The sequence below is a fragment of the Ursus americanus genome, chromosome 3 (assembly GCF_024610735.1).
Source record: "Ursus americanus isolate L20-20 chromosome 3, mUrsAme1.1.p, whole genome shotgun sequence".
Taxonomy (NCBI): Eukaryota; Metazoa; Chordata; class Mammalia; order Carnivora; family Ursidae; genus Ursus; species Ursus americanus.
The window spans coordinates 42324166-42348382 of NC_142129.1; positions in this window are offsets into that span (position 1 = coordinate 42324166).

The following is a 24217-nucleotide window of genomic DNA, read 5'->3' on the forward strand; positions in this document are numbered from 1 at the left end:
TGGGAATGAAACAAACACTGAAATCTTGCAGCCGGAAAACCTGTTTATTTTTATTTGAAGGTCTTAAAAATTGTATCCGGGAGGAAGTGTGGTCTAATTGTGAAAATTGTGAATAATCCCTAATATCCTGGGTCCTAGTCTCTTTTACTGTTAGTAACTCATCATACAAGACCTTGGGTGATTTCATTTAGACTACACGTGGCCTAATTTTCCCAGTGAGTCCCAAGACCTTAGAATTAAAGATGTTATTCATATGCACCTAAGCAGCTGAACTGGGGAATTTCATCCTGGGCCAGGAACTTGAATTTACCACCAAACTTGGCCAAGAAAGAGATGCAGGTATTACTTTTAGGGAAGCAGCATCACCAACCTGGATTTCATAAAATGTCTACCAGGCACCCAGGAATTAATGATTTGGTTCTCAAACTGGGCTTGAAGACATCCCTGCCCCCACCCAGAAGTCTTCAAATGCAGGTATGAGTATTGATGAACAATTTCCATCACTTCAAAAAGCCCAGTGGAAGCTGTATGTTTATCCTTGATGAGACGACTCAGGCAGACTGTCTAAAACTCTTCATTTCTTTAATTTTAGCTGTAGAAACAAACTCATCTGGTACCAGTTGTCATATTCTGAGCAAGAAGCTCTGACGCACAGTCTTTGATTAATCAAAATCCAAAAATAAATCTTTATTACTAATTTAAATTTGTTTCCTAGACCAAAGCATTTAAAATATGGGGTCTATAAGGAAAAGAATAATTTGAAAAGGGTACCCGGTGCAGATGTTTGTTCAATGGACCATTGGGTGGTGAGTTTGCTTTGAGGAGGGTTGGAGAAGTGGGGCAGGAAGCTGAATACTCATGGAAAGAAAATAGAGTAGTCAGCAAGCAACCCACAAAGCTTTAATAAATTAAGGGGAACCGGTTACAGTGCCATCTAATTGTCGGAGAAGTTTTTGCTGTGATAATTTCTTTAGGCTTCATTCACCACTTTTTTTATTTTATTTTATTTATTTATTTGACAGAGAGAGACAGCGAGAGAGGGAACACAAGCAAGGGGAGTAGGAGAGGGAGAAGCAGGCTTCCTGCCGAGTGGGAAGCCCGATGCGGGGCTTGATCCCAGGACCCTGGGATTATGACCTGAGCCAAAGGCAGACGGCTGAGCCAGTGCCGTGAGGCGCCCCTCACTTTTTTTTTTTTTTTTAACTCAACCAGAAGATGGACAAATAATGGTTTTCTAAATAGGATGCTCTCTGGATGTGAAGCCCTAGGTACTTCCAAAGTACCTTCAGCTGTGTCCTCTTTCCTGGAATGAGCCCCTGAAATGCCAAGGACCACAACTTGATGGTGTGCCCAGAGGGGTAATTGGGAGGCATTCTTTTTGCGGATGCTTCTCCCCCATGGAATGTGAACAATACATTGCTATCAACTTAGAAGCATCAGGCTGCTTGTTGATCTACATTACTACTTAACACAAATTTCACACGGGCCCAATTCTTCCAGAAGGTGGGCTTTGTCTCTTGGGAACCTGAGGAGAAGGCCAGCAGATGCTTACTCCCCCCAAAGCACATACGCCAGACATTGTTAATCAGCCACAGATCCCAATAAGGGTCTCAACACTGCATGCCAGGCACTACTACTAATTGACTGAATTTCACATAAATTTTATTCGCCTACCCAGCCTTAAGAAGAGGTCACCTAAACTTAAGATATCACTCTTGGGAGGAAGGAAGACATAGGAGTATAGGCCCACAGTCACATTAAATTGCTCTCAAATCCAACTCTGTCACTCAACTAGCTGTGTGTGCTTGGGCAACTTACTTTGCCTCTCTGGGTCCTGCCTTTTTCTCTCTTAAACAATGATTACAGGGGTGCCTGGGTGGCTCGGTCGACTAAGTGCCCGACTCTTGATTTCGGCTCAGGTCATGAACTTGGGGTCATGGTATGGAGCCCCACATCAGACTCAGTGCTTAGCAGGGAGTCTCCTTGAGATTCTCTCTCTCCCTCTTCCTCTGCCCCTCCCCACACTCGCACCTGCTCTCTCCCTCTCTGGCTCTCTCTTTCTCTCAAATAAATAAATCTTTTTAAAAAATGACAAGGATTATATTATCCACCAACAGGAATACTGTGAGGATTAAGTGAGAGAACATTCCCAGCCTGGCAGCCCAGTGCCTGGAATTTTGTATGTGTTTAACAAATGCTAATTCCCTTTCCTGCCAGTATTAATGACAAAAGGAGTTAAGTACCTTACCCAGAACTCCAAATTCTCTTGGCTCTTCCCCTCCTGAGGGTACTGGATTCAGATGATAAGCAAAGGTATGAAAACAGCAACACATAAACTCTAGTGTGAATTTAAGGCTAAGTTAAAGAACTAAACACAGACTGAGAGATGCCAAACATTAAGTTTTATGGGTCAGCTTTGACCCTATACGAGCAAGTATTAACAGTCCTATTGTGCCCAACGTAGGCACTAAACAGATGGTTAAGCCTATGAAATCACATGCATATGCCACTAAAAAGCAATGAGGGGGGCAGAACTGAGAAGACCCACCATTCCCTAGGCCTTTTCTGGCCAAAACCTTTGTTCCAGGTCCTGTGACAGCAAATCATCTGCCTCAGCAATCCAACTTCACCATGCGATCTTCCTCTGCTTCCTTCCTCTGGAATAAATAGAGCTTGTCCAGAGTGTGCGTGACCTGACTCTCCGTGCACATACCAGCTCTCGCTGAACTCACAAGCGTGGAGGGGAAAACCAAAGAATCAACAAAGAGAGAAGGCTACTACCTTGATCTATTTCTAAAGAGCAACCCTGCTGGTTTTGAGGGGCAGACAGGAGCTGCAAATGTAATTATGACCAACGCTAAGATTAAACCCATGAATGATTTGGCTTGAGCTTTTGCAAGAGATCGGACTTGGGTAGCATAGCAGTGTTTACAGGTTTATAGATCTGCCTGGGGCGTCTGACGCCCTTGACTATGATTTATTATTGCAGGACAGAGATTATCTCAGACTGGGCTGGAAATGGATCTTGGCTGAGTTATTTACTCACCGGATGCAATGTGTGAGAGTTGATGGCCTTGTTTCTCAATTTGTCAGTTGTAAAGGGAGTCCCCAAGGCTCGATTTCAGACCCAGTATTGTTTACATAGCCCAGCAATAATACATCACATGTGGCAAAATATTACAAATTCATTTTTATGCTGATGATATGGCTCATGCATAATAGCGGCTAATGTGCTTCTCTTTTTAGTTGAAATTGCAGCTAAGTTTCTAAAGGCACAAAGGGCCTTTTGTGTTTTGAAGCATAAAGAAGAGAAAGTATATGACAGTTTCTAGAAGGACTAATGAAGAGTTTGTTCTGCCTCGGCTGCCATCTGTAAAAGTTCCACTATAGCAGTTACGGTTATTATAATACCATTCCAACTGAAGATATCTGTCAGGATTTTTAATACTATTATTATTATTATTATTATTATTATTATTATTATTATTATTATTATTTTGGAAGCCATGGGAAATGACTTCCCATTTTACTGCTTGCATTTGGGTGATGGGAAAGGAATAATTTGAACGATGATTTCCATCTGGTACTTTATTCAAATGGCTCACACCAACCATATGGAGACGACACCCTAGCACATACACCGTGTACCAAGGGATACACTGTGCTTAAAACAACCTCTGCGTAAACCAACTCACTGTGAGTCACAACGAATTGCCTGCACTCTGTCTCTAAAGAACCTTTAGCAGAAAAAACACCAGCATGTTTTAAGGAACACAGAGATGCCCCAAAGAGGCAAATAGGCAAGAGCTCTATTTGGTTTCTGGATTTGAACTCCGAGAATGCAAATCCTGGGCATCTTTCTCAAGAAAGAGCCATGCCTTTTAAATAAGATTTCATGCTCTAAGACACTAACGAATCAAAAAATAAACAAGTAAAACGGCAGCCTCCTCAGGAATTTGGTGATTCAAATGAACATTTACAAAAAGGGAAAAGGACAAAGCCATTTCATAGTTTTTTTTTCAGATATGTTCTAGCTCTAAAAAGCCCTACCTTTCCCCACACTGAGAGACAGCAAGTAGCTGCTTGGCCACGGGCAATTTGGATTTAATTGTGTTTGTTTAAACCATACATTCCACTCCCAAACCATAAAAATGAATCCTAGAAATCTCAAAGACTTGAAAAGTCTAGAGCCTCTGTCCTGTTTGCCTTCTCCAAAGAAGATTCCCGGGAAAGCTTCATTGCAACCTCTGTGTTAAGCTTTGACATCTTTCTAACACACCCCACATGCTCGGCAGCAACTCATTTTAGAGCATTATACAGAAGATCAAAAGATGCAGACCAAGTGCCTCCAAGTAGTGATATCATAGCCAACTGTGAGAGGAGGGGAGTCAGAGAAAACAAGAAGGGATTCCCAAAGCCTTTTCTCTCATTTGCATATGGCCCGAGGTGCTTACAATCATTCTTTCGTTTGTTTTTTCAACATTCACTGAGCACCTAATATATGCTGAAGCGAGAAGTACAGCAGTGAGATCACAGACTTGGAAGTCGGTGGGCCCCAGTTCAATAAATGGCTTTGCAACTTTCTAAATGAGTGATGTGATGGTAGGCAAGTTATTTAACTCCTTTAAGCCTGGCACGTAGTATGAGGTCAATGAAAATATGTCAAAGAAATAAAGCAGTTTTTGTTTCTTAATCTGTAAGCCATGGCGATCAGACTCTACCTTGTAGGCGTGTAGCAGATCTGACAAGAAAATGGATGGATAGTGCTTTACTAGTACTAGTTCTTTGCTAGTAATCAGTGCTCTCTGACCTTGGACCTCATAGGGAAGGCAGATAAGGGAATCAACAATTATTACTCTGCAGTGTGACTGAAAACCAAAGCAAAGTGGGGGTGGGGGGAGGAACACGGTGGTGAGATTCAGACAAGGCTTCTCAGGGGAAACTACTCTTGGGCTGCTTTAGAAGGGAGGTGACACCTAGCCAGGCACTGGAAGGGAGGAATTGGTTCCAGGCAAAGGGACTGGAACGTGTAGAGGCAGAAGCATGCCCTGATCAGGCCACTCTGTGGTTCAAAGTTGGGGCCTGAGGAAGCAGGCCATGTGTTCACCTGCTGGGTCTTGCAGGCGCACGGGAGGAGCCTGATCTGTGCCCCAAAAGCTGGAGCTATGAAGAGCACATGAGGACACTGTGGCTCTTCAATTCAAACCAAGTAACAATGATGGCGGCTGTGATACTATGATTTATAAGAAGAAATACAGATCTGATATTCTCCCTATTTCTAACTCAGAGCTCCTGGAACTATTGGAATTTCCTAAGTGATAAGAGCAGTAAAGGCATCTTCTGTTATGTAAATGAGGTGATCTGGGGCCTCACCTGAGGATGGGGCCAGTTGGTAACAGAACCAACCATGAGATTAGAGGGTTAGAACCTTCTGTTCCACCCCCTTTACCTCCAGGTACAGAAGAGGGGCTGCAGGTTGAATCCATAGCCAGCGGCCAAAGATTTCATCAATCACACGTATTTAATGAGGCCTTCATACAAACCCCAAAGGACAGGGTGCAGAGGGGTTCCGTGTTGGTGAACATGTAGAGATGCGGGGACAGTGGCACATCAGGAGGGAACATGGAAATGCTGTGCCCTTTCCCCACACCTGCCCAAGGCAACTCTTCCCCCTAGCTCTTCCTGAGTTACATCCTTTTATAATAAACCAGTAATCTTGAGAGTAAAATGTTTCTCTGAGTCCTGTGAACCACTCTAGCACATTAATCGAACCCAGGAAGGGGACCATGAGCACCTCCGATATCTACAGCCGGTTGGTCTCAAGCACAGGTAAACCCTGGGCTTGAGATTGGCATCTGAAGTGTTGGGGGTGCACAGAGCAAGGTCTTGCAGGACGGAGCCCTAACCTGAGGGATCTGATGCTGTCACCAGGTGCAGAGGGTCAGAACTGAGTTGAATTATAGGACCCCAGTTGGTGTCGGGAAGCTGTTTGCTTGCACGTGTGGGAACCTACGCCCACCCTCCACCCACCCACCCACACCCCACACACAGGTTGGAATTGGGTGCAGAATCGTGAGGAGCATAGGTAAGAAAGAAACCTGCGGGCAGGAAACCACCCCCTGCCACCACTGCTGCTAGGCAGTGCGTGGCTCAGGGAGCCGGCTCTTAAAGAAGCCAGAAAATCTGTGGGAGCCACCACGAAACCTACCACTCCCCTGAAGCATTCAACTGTAAAGGACTTGTGAAATCTTAGTTTTCCTATTCGCAGCCCAGGCTTTTCAGTCCTGAATTCCTGAATGTAATGGCTAGTCCCATCTGCTTCTGCATTTTCAGCTTTTCATCCAAGGGCCTTTTATCTTAACATTTTACCTCTTCTGCTTTTATGTTTTTATCCTTTTATCTTATTAGCTTGTAGCCTTTTATCTTTCATTTTAAATGTTACCCATCTTATCTCATGTCCCTTATAAAGATTTTACATGGATTTTTAACTAATACCGTGTTCCTTGTCCTTTACATATTTTTTTCTTGCCTTGATGGCAACATTGTAGTTACTGTCTCCTGGTAACTTTCTAGCTTCCTTTTATTTCAAAAGAATGTCTGCCTCCCTTTCTCATTTTTCTCTTCCTCCCCCATCTTTGCTTTCTTCCTCTTCTTCTATTTGACTCTGTTTGCGTTTCTTTTTTTAATGTCTGAGAAGACAAACACTGGTCGGGAAGGAAGGGTGGTTAGAGGCTGCCCGTGGACAGAGGAGGCTAATGTCCTCCTCGGGTAACCGCGGTGCCTCCCCCAGGCTGCTCGCTCGGCCACCCCTGAAATAGAACCTGAACTCTTCTCCGCCTACCTGCAACCCCCTGCCTCCCAGCTCCACCAGTGACTTGTCCGGCCCTTTAAAGGGTGGATTAAGAGAGAGAGAAAGGAAACTTGCCTACGAGAATAATGGGCTAACCCCTTCCAGGGTTATGGTTCTGTGACAGAGTATACACACGAGGGACTGCAATAGTTCTTCTTTCTGACATTGTATCCATCAGATTTTATGGGAAGTTTTTTGCCTGTGTAGAAGTGGTGTGTGTGTGTGTGTGTGTGTGTGTGTGTGTCCACATGTATGTGCCTCTTCTTCACTTCTTTAAGAAGATGAGATTATACTGTACATACCATAAGGTAATAATATGCCTATCTCATTTCCTTAATTACAAATACATTTCCATATCAGGGAAACTCATCCAACATGATTTATTTTTAATTTTTTTTTTACTTCAATATGATTTTTAATGCCTATCCCATTTTATGGGTGAACTATAATTTGTGTAATTCCTATCAGGTCATTTTTAGATTTTAGAAACGATACAGCAACCAACAGCTTTGTAGCTACATTTTTGGGCACATGCATGATTATCTCCTTCAGTGAATTTCCTAGAAAGAGCCTTCCTCAAGACCGTACATGTCCTCATGTGTTTTTATATTGCCTAACAAACTTGCAAGAAGGTTGCATCAATTTCGTAATATCAAAAGCGCCGGTTTCCACGAACCCTCCCAGGTATGAGGCTCATTATTCTTTTGAATCACTCTATGGGACCCTCGCCAATGTGATAGCTGGAAAGTGGCACAGCGTTCGCATTTAGTAGATTCCCTGTGATGTTGAACATCTCGCACAGACACATTCCTGGCTCCACCATCACCCCTTCCCAAACTGCGTTTCCCAGCCTGAACGCTGGAGTATTACCCTGAACGTACATTGGCCGGCACGGTGAAGAAAAGTCCCACAACACATGTGTTTGTATTCACTGTAAGAATGTGGCGAAGGGCTTGGGTCATTACGAGAAACAATGTCTTTGCTTAGGACCCACTTTAGTACTAGGAATAGTTGTGCTTTTTATGAATATCCGATTTATTTTTATCTTATTGATACCGCGGAATGTGCAATTGACTGTGTTGTCTTTTTTTTTTTTTTTCCAGTGGCAGCGAGAAAGCTCAGAGCCAGTTTCCTTCCAACCTCCAGCAAGTTTATTCCACATGCCTGTGTGTACCGACCTCACTCTTGGCTCCTTCTTATCTTTCCAACCCTTATTTCCCCTTTGTCACATTTTCTTCATATTTCGAACTGGACCGCATCTTGTTTGGCAGGCGTTTATGCAATGCTGGGCGTAAATAAATAAAACATGGTACTCTCTGAGTTGATGATGGCTCATTAGGGTTGGTGCCACCCCAGCGACTGCTAAGGTCGATACCGAGCCAGGGTGGTGCTTCCCAGGGTTTTTCACATCCTGGTGAACATTGAAAATGATGATGTTGGTATGCTTACTGAGGTAAATGGAGGAGATGCGCAGAGGCAGAGAGGACTGCTGAGGGGTCCTATCCCCACCCTGTCCCGTTCCCCAAGGTGGAGAAGACCATGATATCAGAGCACCTGTAGCCGTTTGGTGGCACACGGTCAGCCTCAGAGGCACTGAGCTCGTTGGGGGCGGGGGGGGGGAACCTCACAAAAGTAAAACTAATAAAAGTAAAATAAAAATCGTTCCACTTTTGTGCTTACCTCAAAAGAAATGCTGTCTTTCCCCCCTCAAAGAAATGTTTATTCTGTAGACAGACTACAAATAAAATAAACAATTCCCCGTATGGAGATAACATATGGATCGCTGCGACCCCTCCATCCTTCCTGGAATTTGTGCCTGCCTATCCCTTCCTCCTTTTCTCCCCATGTTCGTTTAATAATATTCAGTCTCTTCTCACAGCCTAAAGGAGGCCTTTTCTATTCATGGAGATCATGGATTCTTCGGCTCTTCATCTCCCTGGCTCACTGCTCGCTCTCCCTTTCCCTTTGCTGCAGGCTCCAAACTCTGCCCCGCTCCCTCAATTTTTTCCCAGTAGCAGCCTCCTTCTCTGTCTCTTGGGTATCCTGCTCTCCCATCAAGACTGGCATCAGAGTAGGATTTAGACAACTAAATCCAATATTTCTGCTCTCACAGTAGCAGAGGGGAATTAGAGGTTCACCATACATGTCTCACTTTTCTAGGAATGCAGCTAAGCCACCTTCCCCAGCCCACGTGCACCTGGGTGGGGCACGGGACTGCATTTCACCCATGGAATATGAGACAATTGGCAAGGTCACTTCTAGGCCAGGGAGCTAAGAGTGTGCGTCTTTTCCTCTCTTTCTCTCTTCCCTCATCTACAGCCAGATCCTACCAGGGGACCTCAAAGTCCCATTCTCAAGATGGCAAAGCCACAGAGTGGGAGGAGTAGGATCCCTAAATGACTGTACGGAGCAGAGTTCCCTATTAACTGCAGCAGATGGTGGCATGGTGGGGAAATCAACTTTTATAGTCCAAGATCACGGAGATTTGGGGAATTGTTTATTATAGCAGTTAGCACATACAAATTAACATATCCATGTTTCTCGATGTTTCTAAAGAAAGAAAAACTAGGCTTTCTAACTTTTTTATAGCTTGTTCTTATTAGTCAAGGGGAACAAGATTTTTTTTTTTTTTTTAAGCAGGAGACGTTTCAGAATTATCAAATTCTTAGAACAATGTCTCCCAAGGAGTAGTTTGAAGAACACTAGTTAGTGCTCCAGGAAGCACATGGTAAAGAGTGGGAAAGGGAGATTTTTGGTTTAATAAGATTAGGGAATGCAGAATGAGAAGAAATAAGTTTCCTTGCTGCAGGACTTCTCAGAGTCTTTAATACAAAGCTGTGCATTGTGACTCTCCACAAGGGGTCTCTGTGGAACATATTTGTCCCAGCCTGAAAGACTGAAGATCAAGTCTGAGAACAGAACAAGAACTGGCTCCTTTCAGAGGTGAGATTTGTACCCCTGAGTACTTTTAGATGCAGAGATTCTATTCCATCAGGACTCTGCTATAGTGTAAAGTTCCTTCTAAAACTGACCTTCTAGGGACTCCTTACTCCCCAGAAGAGAAGCCAATCCAGTGACTGTTCCATCATCTGCCTCATCATCACGCACCAAACCCACCAGTCTGGGCGGTGCCACTTCCCCAGAATAAGCAACAGGCCCCTCCCACTTCTGAGCTCCTGCTACGTGAAACAGTCGTGGCCTCTTTCTGGGAAGGCAGTAGAAATGACAGTCTCTGACCGCTCAACAGCTACCGTAGTTGAATAGTTGCTCTGGTACAACTAAAGAGAGGATGGTGAGAGGCATACCGTGCGGGGCATGAAGGGAACGGGTGAGGAAAGATAATAGAATGGAGGAAACGGAACAAGGAAAGCAAAAGATTGGAGCATGTGTTTAATGATAGTCCCAGGGGGCAAGATGTGTTGTTGTCCAAATTCCACATGAGCACAAAGACAGCCAACTGCCTACAAGCTTCCTGGCAAATAGAGTTGAGATTTGCATAGATTTCTGAAGGGGAGACTGTCTGAACTTGCCCCGAATCACAACCAACTGAATGTCATAATGCTATAGTCTTCAAGCCTCACACCATCTCCAAGTGTAACACCTGACTCTGCCTAAAATCCCTGGACCCCATCCCCAAGGGGGATCACAGAGCACAGATCTCCACAGACAAGACTGCTTGTGAGATACTTTCAGGACACACTACATATGCATTTTAGGTTCTTAAATCTCATTTGGAAGATTGCTAGCACCAGTGCCAGAAGAGGTCTCTGTCAGCTCCAAACCAGAAGGAACCACGTTCATCCCCAGAAAGGAAGCAGAATAAGGCCTGGCCACGGGACTGCAAGCCAGTGGTGTTCACTAATGACCCTTATGTCTATGCACTAATGGAGTGACAAATGCCAGCTGACGTTAAAGAAGTCATCCAGCACCAGGATCCTGGACTGCTCCTTCCTCTGTGTTTCCCACAGTACCAACCATCCTGGAGCTCAATAGATACAAGTAATTCAATAGTCGATAATTCAAATAGGTGAAGTAGGATGGGATACACGCAATAGTACATTTATGATCTCTAACTCTAACTGAGTAGCCAACAGTCTCTTTGGTTTCTTCACTGTATCTCCTAAGTGTGTTTAATTGTTTGCCAGCATCATGACTTTTTTGGGTACATTTTTTGTTTTTGTTTTTGTTTTAGAGAGCAAGAGAGAGAGAGAGAGCACGTGAGCAGTGGGCATCTCTCCTGGGTACTTTTTAAAGTGCAATGCCCAGGCCCCTCATTAGACATTTCAAAGCAGAGTCAGAAGGAAGAGCCCAGGAATCTGCATTCTGAAAACCCTGCCCAAGAGATGCTTCTGCACGCTCGGGGGTTTGCCCTCCCAGCAGTCACCCCTCTCACCAAGAATGAATAGCAGCCCTACTCCACATGCTCACCTCCTGCTTCCCTGAGAATACCAGAGCCACCCACCGGTGCTCTCCCTTCCTCCTCCACCGAGCCAGTGGGCCCCTGCCTCTGCGGCAGAGTTGTGTCCTTCCCACCCTTGCGCCAAATCCCACCTCTACTGCCTCATCCAGGATATTGCTCAATTGCCTGTACTTCAGCCCGCAAGCACTGCCAAATGAGACTCCTGTCCAGCTCCTCCATCCATGAGAACCCTCCGAGCATCCCCATTCTCTGGGGTTTTCTTCCCCTTCACAACGACATGTGTTAAACCTACTGCCTGCACCTGTTCCCTTTATTCTGCGCCTCCTACTTACTCTTTAATCCTCCACCGTCACACTTCTCCCCACACCACTCTACTGAATCAAATCTGCAGCATTTGTCATGAAAATAATGATATATTACACCCAAAGCCTACTTTGCAGCTAATAAAATACTTTAACACACATTTTGCCATTTGGACTTCACGACCCCGTGAAAAAAACTATGTCATATCTCACAGATTCCCAAACTTCAGTCTATATTATTGTGTCACCTTCCCAATTTTTGCCATATCTATTGGCCCTGCATTATTATCTACTTAGTGTTTTTCTTAAAATGACTCACATATTTTAATTTGTTTATTTTGAAAGAAAAATGTAAGTTGAGAATCAATATCATTTGTCATAAATAAGAGGAACCGGCATAAAGAAATTCAGTGAAAACAAAATAATATGATTAAATTTTATTTTTATTTATTTTTTTTTAAAGATTTATTTATTTATTTATTTGACAGAGATAGAGACAGCCAGCGAGAGAGGGAACACAAGAAGGGGGAGTGGGAGAGGAAGAAGCAGGCTCACAGCAGAGGAGCCTGATGTGGGGCTCGATCCCATCACGCCGGGATCACGCCCTGAGCCGAAGGCAGACGCTTAACCACTGTGCCACCCAGGCGCCCCTAAATTTTAAAGTCAAAGTGACTCTGACCTGTGGGATGATAATCAAAGGTAGACTCCCGAGCCCCTGGGGAAGGTCAGGTCTCTGGCTTCTCCACTGCTCCCACCCAGGGAGTAGGAAGCCACAGCCCTACTGAGCTCCCTCATGGCCTTTCTGGGTTCACAGAGCCTGCTTCACTTGCAAGTGGTCAATATCAACCCTTTCCCTTCCCCAAATACGAGGTCATTCCCAGGACCTCGACCCAGACACTGCTCCCCAGATGCTGTCCAGCCCAGGGGGAAAGAAGCACCACACCTGTTCTCGCATTTGGATCTCAGCAGATCCCAAGGCCTCACTCACATCCAGTTGCCCACAGGTTTCTGCCACAGCCGCAGGAGAGGCAAAGAACGGGGGATAAAGGCCCCCTTCAGTTGGCCATGTTTTTAACATCTCTTCTATAATTCTAGCTGGAAACTGTCACTTGCCAAGGCTTTGAGTTCAAGGGCCATTCACACTTTGTTTAAAAATGAAATCATCATGGGGTGCCTGGGTGGCACAGTCAGTTGAGGGTCTTACTCTGGGTTTTGGCTCAGGTCTGATCTCAGGGTCATGAGATCAAGGCTCCACATGGGGATGTGGGGCTCTGCACTGAGCACGGAGTCTGTTTGAGTTTTTCTCCCCTCTTTCTCTGCCCCTCCCCACTGTGTGCTCTCTCTCACTGAAATAAATAAATAAATCTTTAAAAATAAGATCATCGCATGCCTTATGATGGTTATTATCAAGGAAGGGAGGGAGGGAGGGAGGGAGGGAGGGAGGGAGGAAGGAAGGAAAAGAAAGGAAAGAAAGAAAGAAAGAAAGGAAGGAAGGAAGGAAGGAAGGAGGGAGGGAGGGAGGGAGGGAGGGAAGGAAGGAAGGAAGGAAGGAAGGAAGGAAGGAAGGAAGGAAGGAAGGAAGGAAGAAAGAAAGAAAGAAAGAAAGAAAGAAAGAAAGAAAGAAAAGGAAAGAAAAGAAGGAGAAGGAAGGAAGGAAGGAAGGAAGGAAGGAAGGAAGGAAGGAAGGAAGGAAAAGAAAGAAAAAGAAAGAAGGAAGGAAAGAAAGTAAGTACGTTTTGGTGTGTATGTGGAAAAATGAAAACTCTTGTGCATTGCTGCTGGGAATCTAAAGTGGTGCAGCCACTGTGGAAACAGTATGGTGGTTCCTCAAAAAAATTAAGCATAGAATTATCATGTGATCCAACAATTCCTCCACACTAAAGGATGGAAAGTAGTGTCTTGAAGAGCTATTTGTAGACCTGGTATTCATAGCAACATACAATAGTCAAAAGGTGGTAACAATGCAGATGTCCATCAATGGATGGAATGTTATTTAAAGAATGAAATTCAGAAACATGCAAAAACATAGTTGAACCTTAAAGACATTATGTGTAGTGAAGTAAGCCAGTCACAAAAGAACAAATACTGTATGACTCCACTTTTATGAGAAACCTAGAGTAGTCAAATTCATAAAGACAGAAGGTAGCAGGGTGGTTACCAGGGGCTCTAGGGAGGGAGAAACGAGGAGTTATTTCTACGGATACAGAGTTTCAGTATGGGATGATGAAAAGTTCTGGAGATGATCTTAATGTCGGTTACACAACAATGTGAATGTCCTTAATGCCACTGAACTTTACACTTAAAAACAGTTAAAATGGCAGATCTTCTGTTATACATATTTTCCACAATTTTTAAAAAATGAGATCAGCAGTTCCATGTTAGAAAGGTGTTAAAGTCAGATTAGCACTGAACTGAGACTTTCGACTTGGCCAAATGAAGACTGAAATTGAATTGGAGAGCAGATAAGTTTCTCACCATGTGATTCAATATTATCAAAGGTCACATTCCAGCATCTCCAAAACCACCAGTAAAATGTTTACCTAGTTTTGAGAAAACACTCTAATAATATCTTAGATACTCGATACACAGATAAGGACACTGAATCCCAGACACAATAAACATAACAAGTGAATTTCCCAAGGTCACATATAGTAAATGACTGGATCTGCGTTGTTCTTATTTCCTATTTAGTGTCAGCCCCATTAACTCCTGGTGTTCCTTCCCATCCCCTCTCTTTTCTTCTCCTTTGGTATCTAAGACACTGAACTCTTTTTGTTCTCCTCCCACCCATTTTTCTTTCTCTGTTTTTTGGGGGGGATTAAAAACAATTAATAGGCTTTATATTTTAGAGCAGTTTTAGGTTTACAGAAAAACTGAGCAGAAAGTACAGAGAATTCCCGTATGCCACCCCTCCCCCCAGTTCCCCCATTAATAACACCTGCGTTAGTGTAGCACATTCGTTATCGTTGATGAGCTAATATTGATACAATATTATTAACTAAAGTCCATAGTTTACATTAAGGTTTACTCTGCCTCATACATTCTGTTGGTTTTGAAAAATGTATGAGGACTTGCATCCACCATTACAGAATCATACAGAATAGTTTCACTGCCCTAAAAACCCTCTGTTTCTCTTTTTTCACCCAAGTCGAACAATTCCCCAAAGTTTCTGATCCTGACCTGTTTCTCTTCTTGTTCGATTCTCTCCCTAGGGGGATCATTTTCATCCCCACATTCTCAGGGACCACTTCCATTCTGACAACTCCCTAAGTTATACGTCTGCTGGCCTGCTGCACATCTCTACTCGGCTGTCAGAAGCAAGCCAGCTGTGTACTCAGCCCCCAGCCCCTGACCACCTATTTCTCTTAATGACAAGGCACCCTCCCAGTCACCTCATCACCCTGGAATCAACTTTGACTCTTCCTTCCTTATCCTTTGAGGCAGAGGCCTTAAAAAGAGGGGGGAGGGCACCCAGTGACAGGTTGGAGTCATGTTCGTGATGAGCTTAGACTCTCTGGCTGCAGGAATCTGTCTTCAAGTCCTCTGACCCATGCAAGGTGAATGGCAAAAATAATGACCTGGTGAGCTAGCAGCCATTTTCACAGAAGTGCTTCTTTGTAGTCAACCTAGCAAAGACCTGTCCCTCTTTTTTCACATCAAACAAGTCTTCCCCTCTCCAACCCCCACCCCCTGTTGCCTTTGATGTCTTTCTTTTCTAACTCACGTCTTGGTACTGGTGGGAAAGAAAGTCAGGATGAGACCAGATTCACTGATCACCAATAGAGTGATGGAGCTTACTCTCTGAGGTCAAAGCTCAAAGAATCCATTAAACATTTCTTTTGAATATAAACTCATCAGGTTAATAAAAAAGTACCGTACAACGCTAACTGTAACTTAAATGTTTGCGCTCAAGGAGTTCACTGAAGAGTTGAGGAGAAGCCTATGTAAATAAGTCATGAAAATTAAGTGTGACCATGTATAGTAATAGAAATTTTACAAGTTAAAAAAAAAGAAATTTTACAAGTTTGGAAAAGACAAAGGAGTACATTGGTTAGAATTGTGGCCAGGTGCATGGAACAAGAAACTGCCAACAGTGGCATCAGCAAATTGGGGTCATTTTTCTCAAATAATAAGAAGTGCAGAGGCTAAGCAGTCTAGGGCAGGTATAGAAGTTCCATGAAGCCATCAGGGACCAAACGCTTTTTATCATTCCCCTCTGCCATTCCTCGTTTGCAACTTTCATCATCTTGCTTGCAAGATGACGGCTTGAATATCCAGACATCAGCTATGAGTTGGCGCAGGAAAAGCAGATAAAGGTAAAGGTTAAAAGGTATGCACCAAGTGAGACTGTCCCTTTTGACCAAGAAATAAGAGCTTTCCTGGAAGCTTCACCCAGGAAATACAAGCTTCACGTATATTTCATTAGCTTGAATGGTGTCACAGGGCGCCTTTGGTGCAAGTGAGCCCGGGAATCCCAGATTGTAAGGTGGGGGCACTGCTGCATGGAAGAAAATTTAAGATCAGTAAAAATGAAGATCTGGGACAAGCCAGCCATCATATTGTGCAGATACTCCATCAACTCTATGACGAGGTCTATGTGGTGAGGAATTAGGGCATCATGCCAACAAGCAGCACTATTATGCCAGCCATGCAAGGGAGGCATTTTAGACCCTGGTGCTCCAGCACCAGTCAAGCCTTCAGATGAGTGCAGCCCAACTATAACCTAACTGCATCCTCATAAGAGGCCCTTAGCCAGAACCACCCAGCTCAGCCACTCCTGAATCCCTAACTCTCAGAAACAGTGTGACATCTTAAGTGATGATTATTGTTTTAAATTAGTTTTACACAGCAATGGATAACTAATATGGAAAATAAGAAAGAGATGGAGGGAAGATGGAATGAGATGTGCAGGTGGGAGACCTCTATTAGGTAGAGAGAATACACACACAGCTCCCTTAGCCAACACAGTGTGGTCATGGGAGTTGGAAGGAACACCACCACTTCCATCTTGCTTCTATCTATTGCTGGCATGATAAGGGTGGGGTGTTAGGGGAGAGAAACATGAAAGAAGCAGGAGATGAATGCAAGGGCTGGATCATAAGGGGTCTTGAAATTCTTCTTAGGAATCTTGGTTTTATCTTACAGGCAACTGAGAGCCATTGAACGTTTTTAGGAGGGGACAGTCATGATAAGATTATATTTGAAAAAGATCACTCTAACAGTAGTGAGGAGCACAGTCAAGACACAGACTTCCTAGAACGACTTAAGAAGATTCTTTTTGTACACTTAGATGTTCAATATTTGGCACCATATGGCTTTTAGGTGCTTTAAGTTTTGCAGAGATCATGAACTCTTTCTGCAGGGCCTAAAAACAACTGAGTATTTGGCATCCTTATATCCAAAATGCAAGTAGGAGACAATGGGCAGAGTATACCTGCCTGGAATCTGGACTCAGACTGTGACCTGAAGCATAGTCTGCTACTTAGGCAGCATCTCACCGTGGGTGACCCTCTGAACCTCTCAGCCCTTGCCTGCAAAATGAGGAGAGTAATGAAGTCTCCCGCGTAGCAGCGGATAAGCCTTGAAACTAACTATGTAAAGATCCCAGCAAAATGCCTGGCACATGGAAGAGGGTACTTAATAGTCTTCTGTTGATTTTATCTTCAAAAATGTTTCTTGAGTGAGATGGATTGTGCCAAGTGATCCATTTTACAGATGCAGAAACTGAGACCAAGGCGATTAATGTATACAGCAGAGTTAGGATTTGAATCTGGGTGTCTTGATTGTCAATCCAATGCTGCTCTACTCAGCACAACATACAGCCAAGCAATCTCACTGTCCCTTCTTTTTTGATGGTAAGAATAAGAGTTGAGAAACATTTATGAAAGATGAAATGAACAACCAAAATAAGAGCAAAGGATTATACCCACAAAAATGATCTTCAGTCTTCTCTCCCTTGCTTCCAACTTACAAATCTCCAATTCAACGTGCTTTATTCTTTGCCCTTATTCATAATGTGCCCTAAGACAGCTGATAGAAAATGATATACTTTTCTGAGAATTATGTCCTTTTACTCCCCCACCTGTTGAGTAAGAAGAAATCAGCACTTGACTTTGTCACATATGTTACCGGTACAATATTTTAATTCAGAAGAAATTGAGGACATAGCATGTGCTGGTTGTTGGGTACTTGAAAAGATACATTAGCCAGGTCTCAGCCTGGAGGAGTCTAGTATTTAGTGGGAAAGTCAGACCTTGAGCAAATACCTATCATGCCAGATGATAAGCCCTACCCTAGAGGATAAACACCCTGTCCTGGGGAGCCCAGACAAGGGAACAGTTCAGTCCATTCAGAGTGGCGGTAAGGAGGACGGATGGCCCCCAAAGTCATAATGAGGGCACACTGGAGTTCGGTTTTGAAGAAGAAGTGGAAGCTCACCAGAAAGATAGCCACTTGAGCCAAAGGGGGTTAGCATGAGTAACGTCCAGGGGCATAGATATGTAAACTGTTTGGGAAATGGAAAGTATTTTGGCGCTGTCAGAGGGAAGGGCGTATAGGCAGAGTGGGAAGAGATGAAGCTGGAAAGAAAGGCCCTCACTAGGAAGGTTCGGCTTCATGATGAAGGCAGCGGGAAGCACCTGGAATGTCTGTAAACATTATGTTCAGCTATTGGACTTTGGAAGAGGCACCCACCACGGGCTCCTCTTTCTGACCACTCATCTCGTCTTCCAGTACTGGGATTCTTCACACAGCATCCTTCACACAGGGGAAAGCGAGTGTCCATTTTATTAGGGACTGAATCTGTCCTTCTTGTAAGCCCACTAGAGTCACAAAATGAGAAATAATGTGAGTAAATTACATGACCAAAAGACGTTTAATCTGGGCCAAATCCATTCGGTCATGAGGGTGATTTATCAAGAAAGCCAACCCATTGCCAAGATAAAGGAGGAGAAGGCTCCTCGAGTTGATTTATGCTTGCCCAGCAGAACACTACTGTTACCATGTTTCACTTTCCAGCCAGTCACTGCTCCCTGGCCACTTGAATGCCCCCCGCACCCACACAGGACTACTTGGAAGTGGGACAGCACCTTTCAGACCATGGCACCACAGGAACAGCACCAACCAAGCAGAAAGGGTTTGGGGTCCACAAAAGTTGTCACAAGTCTCCCCTCCACCCGGGGCTCCAGTGATGCCACTGCAGCCCTCAGAGTGGCCTCATCCAGGGGCCAACCGGGGTGCTCCGCAGAGACGCCAGGCGCCATGGGGACTGAAGACATTATTTATCACCTGGTGCTTACAGGGTTGCAGGAGGAGGAAAACCTAGAAAACCGCAAGCATCCCATGGTTCAAGGAACACCCTGCCCAAATATTATTCTGCGCCAGGCGTTTCCTGCCCTTCTCCACGGCTCTGGGGCACTGCCATGCCCTGGGGGAGGAAGCCCCTGCCATCCCCACCAGTCCATCCAGCCCTCTCAAGTGACATCGGACCCAGCCAAGGAGCATACTGATCTAACCGGCAACGGCCGCCTCACTACCCAGGAGACACATAAGTATCTCGGGGCCAGGACCTCGCGCTGTTTTGTAACATAAGCACTTTCCACGCAGGGTGCATAAGTCAAGGAGGGTCTGATTGCGGACTCCAAAGAGTCCCTATCACAGTGTTATTGTAGCCTCCCCTTCTTCCTCCTGATTACCCCACTCAACATAATCTACTGCATTCAGCGATAAACCTGCTGGCACTCAATTTATAGGCAAACAATTCCCGTCTCTTTTCAGCCACTTATCTTTTCCAGCAGTCAAAGAAAAACTATATATAGTGTCTCTCTGGAGTCTAATTCTCTCCCTCTCTCTCTCATTCTCTCTCTCTCTCCTTTTTATTTACTTATTTTTTTGACACAGGGAGACGTCAAGGTTTCACGTGGGGTAAAAGAGCAGAGTCTGGCTTCTCCCTGGCACATAGCAAGTGGCTGCGTACCAGGGCAGGGCAGGCGGGTGATGCACGACGGCGTGATGAGCCCAACACACAGACTCAGATGTGATAAAAGCAGAATCAGTGTTAGCAAATAAAACAGCAACGGTGCCAATTAATAACAGCAGTCCTTTACAAAAACACCACTTCTTCATGGGGCTTCATGTCATAGAACGGCATGGGAGGTCTGGGCAGTATTTTATTGATCAAGCATTTTTAAAACATTTGATCCTATTCCCATAGCAATCCTAGAAAGCAGGCAGAGATGAGAATTAGCCTCATGTTTAGATGAGAAACTAGATCCAGTAAATCTGTTTACCGATGGTCCTAGCGCTGCTCAGTAGTAAAGAGAGGGATAAAAGGGACAGGTTTCTGACATTTAATCCACTGCTTTTCTCATTCACTCTTTTGTAGTTTTGTCCATCTTAGGCTACATACACACATCCACACCTAACTGTAAGTACTCAACACACAGTTACATACACACATCCACACCTAACTGTAAGTACTCAAGCACGAGAAGCCTGGGAAAGTCAAAACATCTCCCTGTGCCAACACTTATAATATTCTCTATCTTCTACATAGATGCAGTTAGTCGCTGCTAACAAAATGTTCCCAGCACTGCAGAAGGAAAGCGAAAATTAATCAGAAGTCAGCAAAAGAAAGCTTCACTCAGTTGCATATTTCCTGCTCTCTACTTTCAGAGAAAAATATAAAATCCCCAGAAAATAAGTAGATAAAATGGGGCTTTTTCACGGTTATGCCCCAGATTATCAGCTTCATTCCCAAACCTGCATCTTTAGTCCTTTATCCTATGAGCAGAAAGTGAGCATCCCATTTGCTACCCCTTCCCCTATTGAAACAGGAAAGATATGTAGGTTAGGCAAAATAGCATCAAGAATTAAAAATTAAAAGGGGTTTTGCTTATGACAAATTAAAAGAACAAAACTCCCCATTTCTCACGTGTTACAGGTAATCAAGTTTTTTCTGTACAGGACTTTGGGAGGTTTTTACAAAATTTCTCAGAACAAAATGTAAAAATCACTCATTATAGAAAAGTACCTTCCTATTATTTTTAAATGTGGGTTTTTTTTTAAGATTTTATTTATTTATTTGACAGAGAGAGAGAGCAAGAGAGAGAGCAGAAGCAGGGGGAGCAGCAGGCAGAGGAGAAGCAGGCTCCCCACTGAGCAAGGAGCCCTATGCAGGGCTAGATCCCAGGACCCTGGGATCATGACCTGAGCCAAAGGCAGACACTTAACCAACTGAGCCATTTAGCCCCCGCTAAATGTGTTTTTAAAGACTAGCCTTACTCTTTATCCCAAATTTCAGATCAAATTCCATCAGAAATGCTACAATGACAAAATATTTCCTTCCCCACCTTTAGTCCTGGTCCTATTTGGTTCTAACAAGACTTTTTACCAGCAGCACTTCTTGAACAAGGACTGTGCTGGGAATCTTGTGTGACAGAAGTCCAGGAAAGAGGTGGTTCCGACAAACTGTGGGGACAAATTGCAGACATATGAGCCGCTCAACAAGGGTGTGTCAGATGGAGGACAGAGCCACACACAATTCAAGAGTAAGGAAAGCTATTTTGACCCAAAACAGGAAGAGAGAACTGGGGCCCAGACAGAAAGATCTTGGTCCTCGTGGAAGAGAGAAGCTAAGTGAAGTTGGTCCTCAGAGCAGACAACACAGGCCGTGCTCTGTTCTTGAGGAGCTCATGGTCTCATGGAACGAACCACCAGGCCAATAAGCACCATGCATGTGAACAAAGAATGACCAGGCTCAGGACGGGTTGTAAGTGAGCCTGTCTGACAGTGTAGCTCAGGCAAGCTGTCGTACTGAAGGTGAGCCCCGCAGACTGCAGACTTGCAGGATTCTTCTAGTTAGAGACGGGTTGGGGAACCGCTTGAACAAAGTTAAAGAGATTGCAGTGGGCTGAATGGTGGCCCCCAAAAGTACATCCATATCCCAGTCCCTGCAACCTGGGAATGCAGCCTTATTTGGAAAAGATGCAAATGAGTGAAGGACCTCAAGATGAGCTCATCCTGGAAGATCTGTGTGGGTCGCAAATCCAATGACAAAAGGGTCACACAGAGGAGAGACCCACAGACAGAAGAGACCCTCCTGTGAAGAAGGAGGCAGAGATGGGAGGGGTGCTGCCACAGCCAAGGAACCCCTGAAACCATGAGAAGCTGGAAGAGGCAGGGAAGGATTCTCTCCTAGAGCCTCGGAAGGGAGTGTAGACTTGCTGACACCTGATTTTGAACTTCTGTCCTCCAGAACGGTAAGAGAATAAATTTCTGTTGTTTTAGGCCACCAACTTTATGCTAATGTTTGTGGCAGCCACAGGCAATGAACGCAGGGGTGTGAGAGGAAGGCTGGTCCTGGGCTCTGCTCCCTGTGGCCGGGGCAGACCCCTGCAGGTTGCCTTTCCCAGACTCCTGTGCTTTCCAGTGCACTCAGCCAACAGGAGGCACTTGGCGGGGGACGGGGAGTGGGAAGAAGGGAGCAGCGGGTATTTCTTCCTTGTCTCTCAGTCTCCAGAGGTACGCCTCCAGCAGCAGCTATGTCTCTGTCTTGGCTCCCATACCTACCAAATAAGATCCCTGTGATTCCACATCTCCATGGGTGATCCCAACCCCTGAGTCTAACTAAGTCACAATAGTTTCCAGAAATAATGAGTCCAGTGTGATTTGAGCACAGGCCCTCTGCGGGGAAGGGAAGGGAAGAGCCTAGAACAGAAGGCCCTGCCAGAACGGGCTGGGCTCATCCACATACACTGGAAGCCATCAGGGACCCAGCAGCAGAGCTCTGAGGCTCCTCTCACAAAGCAAAATGTCAACAAAGTCACAGGCTCTTCTCCCCAACTTGATATCCACTGGTACCCCCAGCTTAGTCACCATGAAGTCTCCAGACAGTCCCTGGCAGGGGACTGCATTACTTTGTTAGGGCTGCCATACTAGGTGGCTTAAACAACAGAAATTTACTTTCTCACAGTTCTAGAGGCTAGAAGTCTGAAATCAAAGTACTGGCAGGATTGGTTTCTTCTGAGGCTTCTCTCCTTGGATGGTTGATGGCTGTATCAACCTGTGTCTTCGCGTGGTCTTCCCTCTGTACCTTTCCATGCCCAAGTCTCCTCCTCTTATTGAATTCGGGTCCACCCTAATGACCTCATTTAACTTAATTACTCTGTAAAGGCTCTGTCTCCAAATACAGTCCTATTCTGAGGTAGTTGCAGTTAGGGACTTCAACATATGAATTTGGGGGGAACACAAACCAGCCCATAACAGGGACTTCCGGATCCAGAGCAGACAGAGATAGTGAGAATCAGGGCATGCCCAACGGGAATCAGACGTAACCCGCAGGTGTTTAGTAAGAAACAAAGGCGCTGGGTGGACGTAGGGGTACCTGGCAGAAATTATAAGGTGTGCAGCAGGTGTCCGCAGGTGCCAGCAGCCCTGCCCAGCAGAAGAGGCCAGAGCAGGGGAAAAAAAGGGAAAAAGAAGATACCTTGTGGGATCTGACCATAGGGACAGCTGGACTGGCTTCTGAGAACATGTGAGAAGCCAGCAAGGAGTTGAGATTGTAGTGGCTGGTAACGACAAGAGTGAGCGAAAGAAAGTTTTGCATTATTAACGGGACTTTTTTTTTTTTGTACCCCCAGGTTGATAAAATCTACAAGGTAAAATCTGTGCATTTTGGAAGGGATCAAGTTCTTCCTACCACCACACCCTCCCCACCACAACACAAACATACACAGATGGTGTCTGGCCTCCTTTACACAGCATCCCCGTGGAGATAAAAACAAGAAAGCAGGGCCCGCGAACAGCCACTGCGAGGGAAGGCAAAATCAGACGGAGGCAGCGGGAACTTGACTGGGGGCCCGGTTCAGGCAGAACAGCTATGTTTGTGCGGTGGCCACATGCAGACGTGCAGAGCTCTAGGACCATAAGCCTATGTCCAAGGGAGCCATATACACGTGCTTTTGCAGATGAGACACAATTTATTAATATGAGACTCTGCAGGGTGCATAGCAATAAATTGTAATTCGTGAAATTTATAAACTGAGATAGCACTAGTGAGGGTGCTGTGAATTGTAATTCTCTCAGCCTGACAAATGAACCGCTCTGAGCAGCGACAGCGTCAGCGGGGTGAGAGAAATAAATCAGCCCGCTGAACTGGGGTAAGAAAGCAAACAGCTTTATGGGTCTACGGATCTTGAGAAATGTTGATTAAGTCAGATCTGGAATCCCCCCACAGTTGTTTTACAAGCGGCTTTATCCTGGAGACCCCCCAGGCCTCCCCATATTACCACAATCTCCCAGGAAAAACGGGAAATGAGTTATACCGTGTTTGGGGTAGGAAACAAAAATATATTTCTTTGTGGTCTTGGGAAAAGGTAAGTCTGACCATTCAAGGAGTCTTCTGTGTTTCCAAGGTCTGTATTAGAAGAAAACCTTATGGGAGGTTTTCCACAACACTGATAACCTCCAGTTGTGGGACTCATCGTGTGAGAATATATTTAGAATAAGTAGAACTCATCAGAGGTTAGCCTCCGAGCTCACAAAGTATGGATTTTGCTCAGCAAGGGTAGGAAGAAGAAAGAACATGGTGGGCAACATTAAACCAGAGATACTTGAACAAACTGCTTTTAATTACCTTTATGTCCT